Source organism: Monopterus albus, unplaced genomic scaffold (assembly GCF_001952655.1).
Source record: "Monopterus albus unplaced genomic scaffold, M_albus_1.0 scaffold82.1, whole genome shotgun sequence".
Lineage (NCBI taxonomy): Eukaryota > Metazoa > Chordata > Actinopteri > Synbranchiformes > Synbranchidae > Monopterus > Monopterus albus.
In genome coordinates, this window is record NW_018127962.1 from 660144 (window position 1) to 674415 (window position 14272).

Here is a 14272-nt window from a genome sequence, read left to right on the forward strand (position 1 = left end):
GTTTGAGGTTGAATTGGAACACACCAATCTGTATTTAAAAATTATGTTTATTACCGAATAATCAGCAAAAAAGTCTTGAAAGGTAGATTTACACACACCTGACCATGTACACGCACAGATAGTGATTTACTGTATAAGTACATATTATCAGTAATGTCAAAACCTGAGCCTTTCCGTCTGTGGTGCAGCTTGAAGTCCCAGAAAGAACCAAACTCAGTGTCTCTTCCTCTGACTCATCCTGAAAATCATCATCACACTCCAGGTGTGCTGGAAAACTGACCATGGAACAACTTTGTGCTCACCAGTTGGGCAAGTTGAACACTGACTCATTAACCCATTATCACACATTCAAGTGCTATATTAACCTTAATGACAGCAGTACTTGAATTAGGTTCCTTCTTAATTACATTTAGCTACAATATTCACAATATTTTATATTAATTTATTCATGTAGCAGCTAATTATATTTTCAAGAGCAGTAAACTTTTTATAACATCTTTCTACTGCAAACTCTGTCTTCTTAGGTATTAAATCCTCTAAAACATTAGAGATCTCTGTAATTAAAAGATGAGGAGAGTCAAAATTCATCTTAACAAATGAACAAAAATGTATCTAACTACAGTGAAAATGATAGAATAACCAAATGTGTAATACATCCACAATTGTGTTAAAGGTTTTATTTTAATTCTTTGTTATCATAGAAGCTGCACACTGTTGTTCAACCAAAACATACTTGCTTTCAGATATTTAATAGAAATGGCCTTGGATCTTTTAGTTTGTTTCAGTTTTTTTTTAAGCCAGCTATAGCAGTGGGAAAAGATTTTAATTTGTTATTGACTGAGGGTGCGGAATATTGTTTTGATTAAAACACAGACATGTACACACACTTTCTTGCACACACACACACACACACACACACACACACATGCACACGTTGTGTCCTCCAAGCCAACGAGACATCGCACATGAAAGGTGCTCAACATCAGAGGGAATCAAATTGGCCTTGGCTGGGAGGACTGGTCCAATCAACCTCCAACCGTATAATTAGTAATTAGATTGGGATTAGAGTCAACTCTGAGTGAAGGAGTGTGGCCAATTCAAATCAGCATATGAAATGTGATTAAATTAATAAGAGAAAAATTGAAATATTAATGTCCTTTTTCCACTGGGTCTCTGTTAGATTTGCTTGAACTTTGGTTAATTATGGACTCAGAGTAAAAGATTGTTGGCTATTTTTAATCAAGTTTATTTTATTCTTGATTAATACAAGAAGTGTGCCAACCAATTTTACTAAAACAAAACATCACACAAACATTCGGACAGATGAATATAACAAAACACACCATCTTTTAATTGAAAATAATATTAATTTGTTTTTATTTCTTCACATTTATTCTAATTACCAATGTCCAATTAAAGCTGCTCCTAACATAGTATGCAAGAATAACATTATAGTGGTACTAGCATCCCTGCACTGGCATTATTTGTCCGTAAAGCCACGCATGGAGTCACACCTGAACTGTTCACCAGTTCTTTGGGCTGCTGATCTGAGGCAGGTCACATGTGTAATATGGCATTAGATGCTTCTTCAGGGAATTAATGTTGGCTCCATTCAGACTACAGTGTTCAAAATAAAAGAGACCAGTTGCAGACCTTCTCTAACCTACTGCAAAGGCTTTAATCGAGCAAATGAACCTTAAAGTGGTGACTCCTGCACCCTGGGAGGACAAATAAAATACAGGAGAAAGGGGTGTTTTAGTTTTAATCTGTATGTAGTTTGTTTTAAGATTAGAATTGATTTAACAGAACTCCTCTTTCAATCAAATGTTCCCCATCTACTGACAATTTTAAGAAAAAATCTCAAGGCGTACATGTTTTCATCGGCCTTTGTTTGCTTGTCATGGTCTTAAAATTTTTATATATGATATTTATTTTACAAATTAATCACATGCTTTCACCCCCTGTTTGTTATTTGCATATATTTTTGATGTTATAATGTGGCCTACTCCAACGGACACAGCTAAATAAAATTGAACTGAATTATAAATTACTTAATTTGTCCCATTTATTTCTCTGTGTGTGCTTGTTTGTGTTGGTTTATGTAACAGTTTTATGCTGCCAGGTGGTCAACACTCTCTCCATAGAGAGATTTAGATTTGAAGACACTGTCCTTTGTAAAAACAAAAAAAAACAAAAAGGTCAAATAAAACAAAAAATCTATACCAAACTTATTTATCTGAATAGAATATACACAATTCCAACAATCCATCTCCTCCACAGAATAATCTCTCGCCAGCTGATTATTTGACAGGGTGGCACTGCTGCCTCCAGCCCCTGAGGGTCCGTCCTTTCCCGACATTGTCTAAACTTCTCTGACATGTTGCTGAAAATTCTTGTCCACCTTTCAATGTTCACACTTCAGTTTCTTTTACAGGGGTGCGTAGGTCTGAGCAGATTTTTGGACTAATGGCCATGGAAGCAGGAGTCAGTGCCGGCTGCACAAATAGACGAGGTGACTGAGCCCCTTTTGATTCAAGCCATAGGAGTCGCAGATAATTTACAATCAGCCTCCCATTCAGTACTCCAGTAACCATTGTGTCAAAAGAGTGACCATTTGTGTCAAAAGTTTTCTGCATGATTAGTGCTTAGGCATTAAAAGAATTAATTCTTAACAATATGCCTGTCATTATGATCTGGATTTTTAAAAAAGATTTAATAAGTGTAGTGATCAAAGGGGTTCTTATGCGAAGCTGACAACCATTCATTTAGAAAGAACAGGTATTTCTCCTTACCTATTAAGGCCTAATTTAAAATTTGTCCAAATTCCATTATTTAAGCTTACACTGTTCAGTTTAGTCTCACAAAGAAACATGAAGATGTACAATGGAGACTGTTCCTTTTGAGACCCATCTTCACCTTTTGGCATTCAGCTATATTTGCATGTAAACCTGTGTGTGACATTGCTGTGCAGGCTTTTGGGCGCATATAAAAATTCAACTCCAGTAAGCCATGTAAGAAGTTAAATATTGAAGAGACTGCAAAGCTCTGTTGTTGCTTGTAATGTTGCCGTGTTGTTTTGTTGATTCACTGACAAGGGATAGTAGATTTTTAACCAACAGCCAGGTGTGTTTTATAGAAAACAACGACCATGATGGTGGAATCTATAAATCAGAACAGAGAAGAAGAGAGGAACGACTGACAAGAGAGAAACAATGGGATCATTCATGTATGTGCAAGTGTGCAAATAAGCATCTGCTGTGTTTGACTCCTCCTCCAACTGCCTCACCCTCAGGTAACTCCTGGTCCAGCCAATAACTTGATATTGTATCTCTTCTGAAACATATGTGCAGTAGTTGTCAGACTTATTCGAATGAATAAACAAATTTTGTGTCAGTGCGAATGTTATTTTTGGTAATAGTGACAGCTTCAGTGGTTTCTTTTAGACCCCAGTTTTATTGGCTCAACTTTATTGCACTCATTGTCATTTTCAGACACAGCAGGCAGCTGTTTCCAGCAAAACAATGTGTACATGTCCAGCACCATACTGGTTGCTAACAAAGTTAGCAGCTTCCTGGTGAACACATGCTTTTAGCAGCAAAAGAGCTAAATATACCTTCAGGAGTTGGTGGAGACCAAAACCATGGCTAAAAAAAAAAAAAGATTGGACAGTACAGTGTCAGGTAGACAACAACACAACTTCAAACGTTAACATTGCATTATGGCTAAATAAACTGCTGTTGCCACAGAGGTGTGAAATATCATCTTAGAAGGTAACATGTCAGATTTTTTTGTTCACAGCTTGTTCCCAAGTGGTCAAAAATCATATTCTAGCTAGAGTTACTGTTTAATTTACAAATTAAACTATGTAACTTTATATAAAACTGTTAAAATGAGTTCCACCTCCACAAGCTACAACCTTTTTTAAAAAGTCACTACTATCAAGCATTTCATTCAACCAAAAAATAAAATATGGACCTGGTCACCGTTTTCAGTGACACGACATAAATTTCAATGTTTTTGATGCCATGATCACAATTCCAGAAGATGTATGTCATTTTCATTTAAATAGATAAGAGCTAGGTAATAGATAAGAGAGACAGAGATAAGAACCAGCCTATGTGCACTATATTTATTGAAAGGGATTGACTATTGGCAGAGGAATCCATTACGTTTTATTCATGAAGAGGCTTGTACTACTGAGGGAGGGGTAGAAAAACCCGCACACTCCGCTTACGGGACAAGATCACTCAGTGCATTAAAATGTATGATACAAGGGAGTTGGAGAGACAGTTATCTACATGAAGAAAAAAAGATGAATGAATATTGAAACATCTCTATGAAATATTAATGCCAACACAAACAATGAAAGTAACTAAGGGATTCAGGAGTGGCCAAAAAGCCCGCAAGGGATACATTTTCAAAGGCAGTAAGGCTGTATACAGTCTTTTAGACTTTTTCCACTAAGAGGGAGTAGAAGCAATTTTCTGAAGCATCTCAGATTAACTGCTTCACAGCATGAGAAAATAAATATTTCTTTGAGATCACAGGTTTCTCCTCAGAGAACCGTGTGTTTTTAAAGCATCAGTGAGAGATGAGGGGGCAAAAAAAAAAAAAAGTGTATTAAATATGATGACTCCTGAGATGTTTGATTTATAGTGGGTGTACTCTATCTTTTGCTATATTTACCTAAAAGACTGCTTGTAAGAAGACTTTTCCCCTCTAATGGACAGGTTTGTCATGTAGTGTGGTTTTCAGTGTATTTAATTTTGAACAAGTAAAGTTTCCATCTGTTCCTCTGATTTGCTTGTCATCCTGTCACTCTGTTATTGTTAAGAATGTGCATCTCATCTCTAGCTTTAATGACAATACCCCCTGGAAAATAAATATTAAGGATTTTACATCTCCGCTGGTTCATGTTCAACAGGTTTTTAAGTTTGCAGAATGAACTTAAGCAATCTGCAACAACATTATTTTCAGGGCTATGTTTATCAGTATTCATTGCCACAAAAACATTTAGGCCTCCTGGGTTTCCTTTGAAATGTCTCAAAAAGGTTTGCACTGTGAACTTTATACTGGATATAAATCTACTGATATAAAATAAATATATATAAATACTGAAATCTTCTTGGGACCAGAAAGTGCAAGACAAGTATAACCTCCACAGAGATATCTCACTGCAGGAGCAAGACACAGAGACAATGCCAGAATGTTGATTGATATACTTTTGATTTCAGTGCAATGTTCCACAAGCAGAACAATCAGAACAGTGGTGAGATTGAAAAAGTGGTTAGAAGGACATTTGAAAGATGCAACAAGCCATCCATTTAAAACCAGACCAGTGTTGTACAGTATACTGCACCTGTCTAGCAGTCCTTTGAATAGTTATCTTGGTGTGTTTTTTTTCTCCAAAGTTTGTCAATCACAGGCAAGGTTGTTGAGGTGTTCTATTGCTACTGGGCTCAGTTTGACATTTTGCAGCCTAACATTGACATCTGATTCATCCATTCACATAGCACATCATCACTATCGCATCATCTTTTGAGACAGGTAAGATGTAAAATAAATTAAATAAAATTAGGGCTGTCAAAGTTAGTGTAATAATAACGTGTTAATGGGAATTTCTTTTGACGTCACTATGCAGCGGAACCGAATCATGACATTTTTTTGGCATGAGGATAAAGCATTTAATTTGAATTACTGTTGGGTAGCTTGTGAAATTTCCACTATAGATCAGTGAGGTCTTATAATTATACTTTGTTTTTTATACTGTATTTGAATCTGGTTATGAAAAGTAACTAGTAACTAAAGTTATCAAATAAATGTAGTAGAGCAAAAAGTACAATATTTGCCTCTAAAATGTAGTGAATTCAAAGTATGAAGTAACAAAAAATGAAAATACTCAAGTACAGATACTTGAGTATTGTACTTAAGTACAATTAAGTACAGTAATTGAGTAAATGTGCTTTGTTAACTTCCTCCGCTGTTTAGAACAGATAAAAAAGCACATTTAATTTACGATTAATCACCAGTTAACTATGAAAAATTATGCGATTAATCATCATTAAATATTTTAATCGATTTGACAGCATTAAATAAAATGCATTCCCTCAGATATCCACATGTAATATTCCTGATTGGATGAACATTCATGACACACTATACAACCATGTCAAAAAACAAGTGTTGGTACCGTACCTAATTCAAAGAGGCACACTCCCTTGGAAGGCATCCCTAGAGAGGCACTTAGTTATTTATGTTAAAACCGAGAGAGAAGTTGGCCCAAGAATTTTAAAAAAGAAAGAGAGAGAAATAAACAGATCCCTTGCTCCTCTCTCACCTCTGCAAAGCTCAACAATCATAGTGTAATAAAGGTGTGAATGTTACAGACATTTCAGATGCAGACCTTCTAATCCAACTCTGGAAGGTTTGTGGTAAAGGTGGTTTCTGAAGCCATCAAACCATCCAATAAGCAATTCTGACAGTATACTGACCCTTTAAGGTGTTTTAGTAATTACCCACCACACAAAAATAAAAGGACAGTAACATGATCCCTGCTGTGCTGAAAAACAACAAGAGCAGTTTGATGTCAGGGGTTGCTAATGAAAAAGGAACCAGTAAACGATCAATGCTTTATTCAACGGAGACCTCCGTGCAGGCTGAACACAGAGCACTTTATCACTATGGTAGGGCTGATGTGATGACAAATGGCAGCAAGGTAAAGGATTACAACTTTCCTCAACTCAGTGCAGTTCTGCTTGGCTCTGAATTTAAATGAAGTTCTGACAGCATCCATCACTTTAATTGGATCAAGTGTAAGGTAAATAACACTATGCTGTCTTATTACAGAACAGAATGCTGGTTTGATGGGATGATATCTCCCCTTCTTGCATCCCTGTACACAGATATGTGACTACTATACTTTAAGAAAATGAATGCAGTTCATTGTTATGGGCACACTGCAAACAGAATACAGAACATACTGTATATTGTTTCACTTCAATGATACTACAAACTCAAGACAATGACAAAATTGACCTCACCCAGGTCACACCTCCTCTTTTCATTCCTGATGCCACCATAGAATATTATCATCTCTACCAGTCCATCCCACCCACTTCCACCCTATTACCACTCAAGTACCAGGCTCTTAGGTGGGAGCCTGAGGGATGGAAGGAAACATATCTGCATCTCACGCGTAGGAGACCACAGCTGCATGGCGCGTCTGCTTCCCCTGCCTGTAGACATGCTGCCATTCATCGCCTCATTACCATAAAGGAGAGATACAGAGGATGGGTGTAGGTAGACTGCACAGACTGCAATCAGCTCCCTGTTGCTGTTTTTACGCACTGTGTATCACATTTAAGTTTCTGCATGCGCCATAGCCTCTGTAAAGTTACCACAAGCTGATAAGTAAAATAAAAAGCATTCACTTTCACAATGGTGGTATGAATCACAGAGTTTAATCAACAGGTAAGTGACTTACTATTGATTTCACATTGATGGCTTATATTGTCAGTGCTGAAGTGCTGCTGAATTACCATCTGTATCACATACAGTATAATTATCATTTTCCATTATACTGTATGTTATTTATTATGATTTATAATCTTCCTTTCTCCACTGATCTCAAGTTAAAAGTCTGTTTTCCATGAACCTCACAGTGAGTATTGATTTTCTGGTGTTGTCTGTACACTCATTAATGGCCTAAAGTTACTGTAGATGGTCAGTGCAGTCCACAGACTATGAAGCAATTCTGCAGTCTGCCCTGGATGTTCTAGTATTTAACTAGGCAGGTCATTGTTATGCAAAGGAAATCGTGTTTAAGAAAGAAATTAAATGCAAGAATCAAAAAACAAACAATCTCAATTACAAGTCACACACAAGATGAGAGATTATTCCATTTATTGTTGGCAGAATATTGTTTAATTACACTGCTTTAGATTGTGGGTTTTAAAGCATCCTCACAAAGCAAATAATGTAACCATGGATTTTCACACAGTGGCATCTTCTGTGTTTTGGTGCTATTTAAAGTTTGCCATAAATTAAGCAATAATGTATTATTCATGATGCCACTTATACATTCTCTTGGGGGGTTTATGCAAAGTTGGGATCTCTTCCTCTTTAGCGATCTGTCCATCTCCTTGGCAACTGTCTACATTATATCACTAATGGTCTGAGTCTGCAGCCCCTTACTCACTGCCTTTTCAGGGCAGGATTGGTGCACCTTTATTCAGTCTCATTTGGCAGAGCATTTTCGTTCCACCTCTGGTCCACTTTGGGAGGTAGTACCAAAGGCAAAACAAAGGGGAGATGTGCTCTGTGTAGAAACGGTGAGCAGACAGTCAGAACCAAGTGCTAAGTTTTGATTACGTCATATGTGAGCGACACTATCATCGGCGCCCCAAGTCTGTACGCCACTCTGCCTCAAACTACTCTCGGCCTCTCTCTAACTTATAGGTCAAAACATTCCTGATGTCATGAATGTGTTGACTGCAGTTATTATACATGACATTTGCACACATAGCAAGAAAGACGCCAACTAATTTTGCATGAAGCAAAATAAATGCACAAAGAGCTACCAACACTACATCCGCACTTATCTCTCCCTCCATTTTTGTTTTGGCTTATAGACTACCAGGGCAAAATTTACATCAAAGTCAACACGCAGCAATGTCATGTAGCACCTCTGGTGCAGAATGCTAGCATGCTGTCTGAATTCACAGGCTGGCTTGCGATTATCCTGCCCTTAGCTTGATCTGTATGAATAGCACAAGGGCAGGATATTGGTGACCCTTTAGAACGGCAGTAGTGTGGAATCTTGATGTAAAAAGGACTAGTGAGTCACTCACACATTTCAGAACCACAGGATCACATGGGTTGTTGATACAAAGATAGCAAATTAATTGTATCTTCAGAATACGGTGCAGTATGTTGCATGGAAATTCAAACCAGCTGAATATTATCATGGTTAAAACTGAACTAATTTGATTTAAATGCTAGACATCATTCACCATTTGCTTCCCTTTATCATATTAATGTTGGCTACAGCTGTCTGCAGTAAAGTAGCACTCTTCATTCAGCAGCAGTACAGAGAGTAACAAAGAAATAATATTTCACATTCACAGGACCCTTCTCTCTAATTTGCCTGAAAACTAAAGCAAGCTGTAAAATCAATTTGCTCCCAGTCTCCTGGTTTTGTGCAGCCAAGTCCAATAAGGTGTGAGTGATAAATGCAGAAATGATAGTCGGCATGATATAGAACGAAACACACATTATAACGAAAACAACAACCATTTTCTCTGTGCGCATTGGGGAGCTGAAGGTAGTAAATGCGGAGTTGTGAATGTAGTATGGTGTCCCTCTCAGCGGGGGTGGGTGGATAGTGGACAGAGCAAGGTTGCTTACTAGAGTTTACGAACACTGAAAGGAGGGGGAACGTGTTGACAGCAATTTCATCGCAGGGTAGAGCACACACAGAGCACCCCAGGTGCCCCGGCCCATACACAGTATCTGATTGCAGTAAATTGTGGTGCTGTTTTTAGTACACAAACAAATCTTACTGTGTGTCTGGCTGCTCCGTTCAGTGAGCAGGTTTGTTGAAGACAGAGGAGAGGCAGAGGAGTATATTGGTGTATATATTAATACATGGTGTGTGATATATACATGGGGGGATCCAGGGGGTGGCATTGGCCACCCTCGGAATCTGATTGACCACCCCTGGTGCCGCCCCTGCCAGAATTAAAATATTATGCTTTTCAGTATTAATGAATGAAAAATGAAATATTTAACTATTTCATTCTTAATAATGTATTGCTTGTTATTTCATTCACCTTTTACATGCATTTCAAATTTACCACCCCTCTCTGAGTCTATGAGCTGGTCTGGCCACCCCATCCAAATTTTTGTAGATGCTCCCCTGCATATATAATTTGTTTCTAGACTGTGTTATGTGTGTTTTGCCTTTTGGTGACTCAATAAACAACATCAGTAATGTTAAAATGCTTTGTGTTATACTGTATGATACTGTGGGTGTGGCTGAAATGTCTGTGAACCTAAATTAAGGCCAGAAAAATTAACAAAATGCATTATTCATACATACGTAATTACGACAATATTCAAAATGATTTCGCAGTGAACAAAAGTGCTGCATATTGCTCTGGTTTATTCCTAAACAATCAATTATGAAACAAAATGCACTCCTATCTTAACTTGCATTTAACAACTGCACCCTCTGCATTTTTATCAGTCAAAGCTTTTTAATCAAACTCTCCCAACACTTAAAAGTTTTTACAGCAATACGTTGTATGAAAAAATGATGAAGCATGACCATTTTAATAGACTGCGACATCTCATCTGAGATTCCCACTCCGTCTAACAGTGCACTTATTTTCCAGAGAGAAAAGTATTTTCCTCCTATCTCATCCATCTCGCTTATGCAAATAAGTGCCTTAATTTGGTTAGGGGCAGAGTTATGTGGGAAATGGGAGCAAGAACAATCTTGTTTACCATAATGGGGAATGTTTTCAGCCCAGTTAACCAATACAGAGGCTCATTTAGGCGTGCTAGAAGCAGAAATGAGAAGCCTAACAGAATTTGACCACAGTATAAGAAAATATCTTGTGTTTGAAAATAAAGCACTCACTATGTGGTGAACATCTTGAATGTATACATTTTTCAAGCACATAAAAGTATGGGGGAAAAATCATGCAAATAAATTGAGATAACTGAGTTGCAAAATGCATAACATACTGTAGTTCATAAAGTCACTGTCCCTGCAACTCGTTAAATATTTTTTATGTGTCACTACCCACATGCAACCCGATATCGAATATCATGTGACCCTACTGTGCAGATACCCATGGAGATGTGAACAATTCCTCCACAGAGAGTTAAATAATGTTCTAAAATGGTACTGAGAACAATGGACTGAGGTATAATAATTACAGCTGCCACTGACCCTTCTGTGATAACCACGCACAGCAAGAGGTCACGGGAGAATAATTATAGCCAGCTGAATCCAGAGCATTTCACTGTGAAAGTCAGCACGCTGTGTGGCACATTGTGCTCCTTTCTCATTCTGTCTTTTCACTGTGGGCTTTGGTCAAAAATATAAGCTGATTTGTTTTTCTGTGGCCCTGACATCTGTTCTGGTTGAGGACAGTCTTTTAGGGATGCCATGCACTTGACATGATGATACACATATACTCACATAGTTTTTTTGGTACAGTGTATGAATGCATGTGCACCCATTGCACTGATAAAGTTATTATCCCTCTGTGTTCTTACATGAAGCTTGTTTTAATTAAACTGAATTCTATACATGATTAAAGATTTACCAGTCTAGACAATTACAAATGTGGAGTGTAAGAACAATAAAGAATAAATACAAAATTTATCTCATATGAATTTGCATATGTACATTATATAAAAGGCCAGAGTGGACATGGATGTAGAAAATTTACTCATGATCTTTAGAAAACTATTGTAGTATTCCAACATATCAAGCTTGTTATCTTGAGATTATCTAACAAATCAGTAAAGGGTGTATATTATTACACTATGGGTAATGTGGTTCTTGTGTGATGTGGATAGCACTTTGAGTTGTACATATTTAAATTAAGTGCATCAAAACTCAGAAAAAGTCAGGAAGTTAATGCAGTACTAAAACTTCATATTTCTCCATATTGGAAATAAGATGACATCAAAATAAAAAGATGTCAAAATAAATACAAATGCCAGCGGCCAATTATTATCATGCCAATACTTACACATGTGTAACCTCTAAGCTTTAACACCACCACCACCCACCATCTCTCTCTGCAGAGGAAACCTCTGTCAGTATAGCCGGAAAGTAGAGTCACACCAGCACGCTCCGCTGGGCCCTGAAAGGATGCTAGGTTAGTGTGAAAGGCAGCCTGAGGGAGTTTGTGCACATTTGTGTAGGTAAGTGGACATCCACATTATCGCCTTGTAGCAAAGCCAGTTACAGTGCATCATCACTTGTGCACTTTAGATTGGTGTGACATTTGCTTCATACTCCACTGTGGTCATTCACCAAGACACACACTCACACACAATGCAATGTTCAGTCAACCACATGGATGAAAAGTGTTGCCTTGTCTGATTTCTGTTTTTCTCACAAACACGTAGATATTCACACAGACAACCACATACAAATTCTTATTTTTCCACACTCTTGCTTGATTTTGTGGGTTTTATGACAGAACTGAATAGAACTAAAACATCTAAAAGTTTTTTTATATCCCTAATTTATATTTAGGACCAATGTTTTTGACAGAAAATCCACTGTCATTTAATATAAAAACACCTCCTGGAAAATTTAAAAATACTAAGGGGTTATGATATGGACTTTTAGAATAAATGTTTTCATGTAATTAGTCGAATCCTGAAAATTTCAAATATTAGGGGCTTAAAGCATAAATGTTTTCTACACTCCCCATACAGACACTAAAACCAACAGTGATTTGCCTGTACTCATGATTAGTGTCTGTCAGTCCATCAGTCCTGGATCAGCTTATTTGTCTGTGCCATAGGCCTCCACTGACAATTACAGGATTTACAATCACTTTGACACTATGGCTTCAGAACCTTGGTGTCAGGATGAATGATTATATCCAGAAAATGAATATATTCATGATATCGAATACGGTATATGAGCTGGAATCCATTTCTTGAACATTTCTTGTTTTTTGTGTTTTATTTCTAATTTAACCTGTTGTTTTGTTTTTGCTCCCATTTAAAAGTAAGCATGAAGGATCCTTTTGGCCAAGCTACAAATTCAACACATTACTGACTATTGATATCACATTAGTCAACTTTACATTAATTTACACTAGTTGGTTTTGGATTCTCTGCACATTTTATAGCCTTACAGTGTCTCTGTGTGAACATTGGAGCCATCTGTTGGGGTAAATGCGTTGTCAAAAACAGTGAAATTGAGATGGCAGTGAAGAGACGCTTGCCCTCAGGCACTTACTCTGTCATCACTCCTAGAATCCTGCTGTGCAGACCATGAACATTAACTTCCCAAAGCACTCTGGGTAATCACTTGCCACCTCACACTAGCCAAAACAAAGATTGCAGGGGATTTTCTGATGCACACAGTTGGCACATAGAGCAAGAATTGACAGTGAATGAACACTTCATTCAAGAATGTTTTATATAAACAGTGAGTGTTGAAAATCACGGAGACGTGAAATAGAAAAAGTGACAATTTGTGGAGAGATCAGCGTGGCAGATCTTTTGTTGAGGTTCATGCTAATGAATGTTTATACCAATCTCAACAAAGTAATTCTGTCCCCCTGGGGCAGTGTTTGGCAAAAGACAATCTGTGGCACAATGCTAAGGTGAATATACGGGTGCTCTAATCCACTTTAACTGCTTTTTTCTGCTGCAATTTTTAATATAATTTAATATAACATAAGGACATGCAGCAAAGAAACATTTGCTGCAATGCAAAAACAGACAGGCTGATGTATGAGGAAGCAGGCAAGTGGCTGCTGACAATGTAAACAGGTAGACAGACAGATAGAAAGACAGACAAACAGATGCGCAAACAAACAGTTAGATGCACACACACAAGTGCATCCAGCCCATGCAGCATCACAGGCCAATTTATTTTCCTTGAACTCCATCTGGACATGAGACAAATAGAGTCATCTGCCAGCCAGCGAGGTGACTATAATTTGTTTGTCTGTATGGCTGTAATATTCAGTTTCTCTCCAGGTTAAAACACAATTACTTCCTAGCAAACATGACTGGACTAAATCGGCCACAGCATCTAGTCCTGCCATCTGTTGCTTGCTTGCAGCAGGATGTAAGCACGGCTGGGAAAATTGATGTTCCGCAGAGACGACCTCATTTGATACATAGAAGTACATTTGGACAATAACAAACATGCTTGGACATTGTATAGACATATGGCAGACAAAGAAATACAGTTTACCATTAGTTTTGCTTTTTAGCAAAGGCTGTAATAATTTATATTTATTTCTCACTCTATTAAGAAATAACCAGAAAATATGTACAAAATATATTTTTTTAATTTCACAACAAATTGGCTTCTACAGTCCAAAGTCAATATTTAGTGTCACCTCCCTTTGCACTAAACACAGCTTGAATTCTTTTGGGGGAGATGGTCTTGAAGTCCTGAAACCATGACAGACCCTCCACCATACTTCATTGAGGGCTGCTACGTTCATTCTTCCACCTCTTTCCAACTCTTATTCTCACATACTGTCAAAGATTGGAC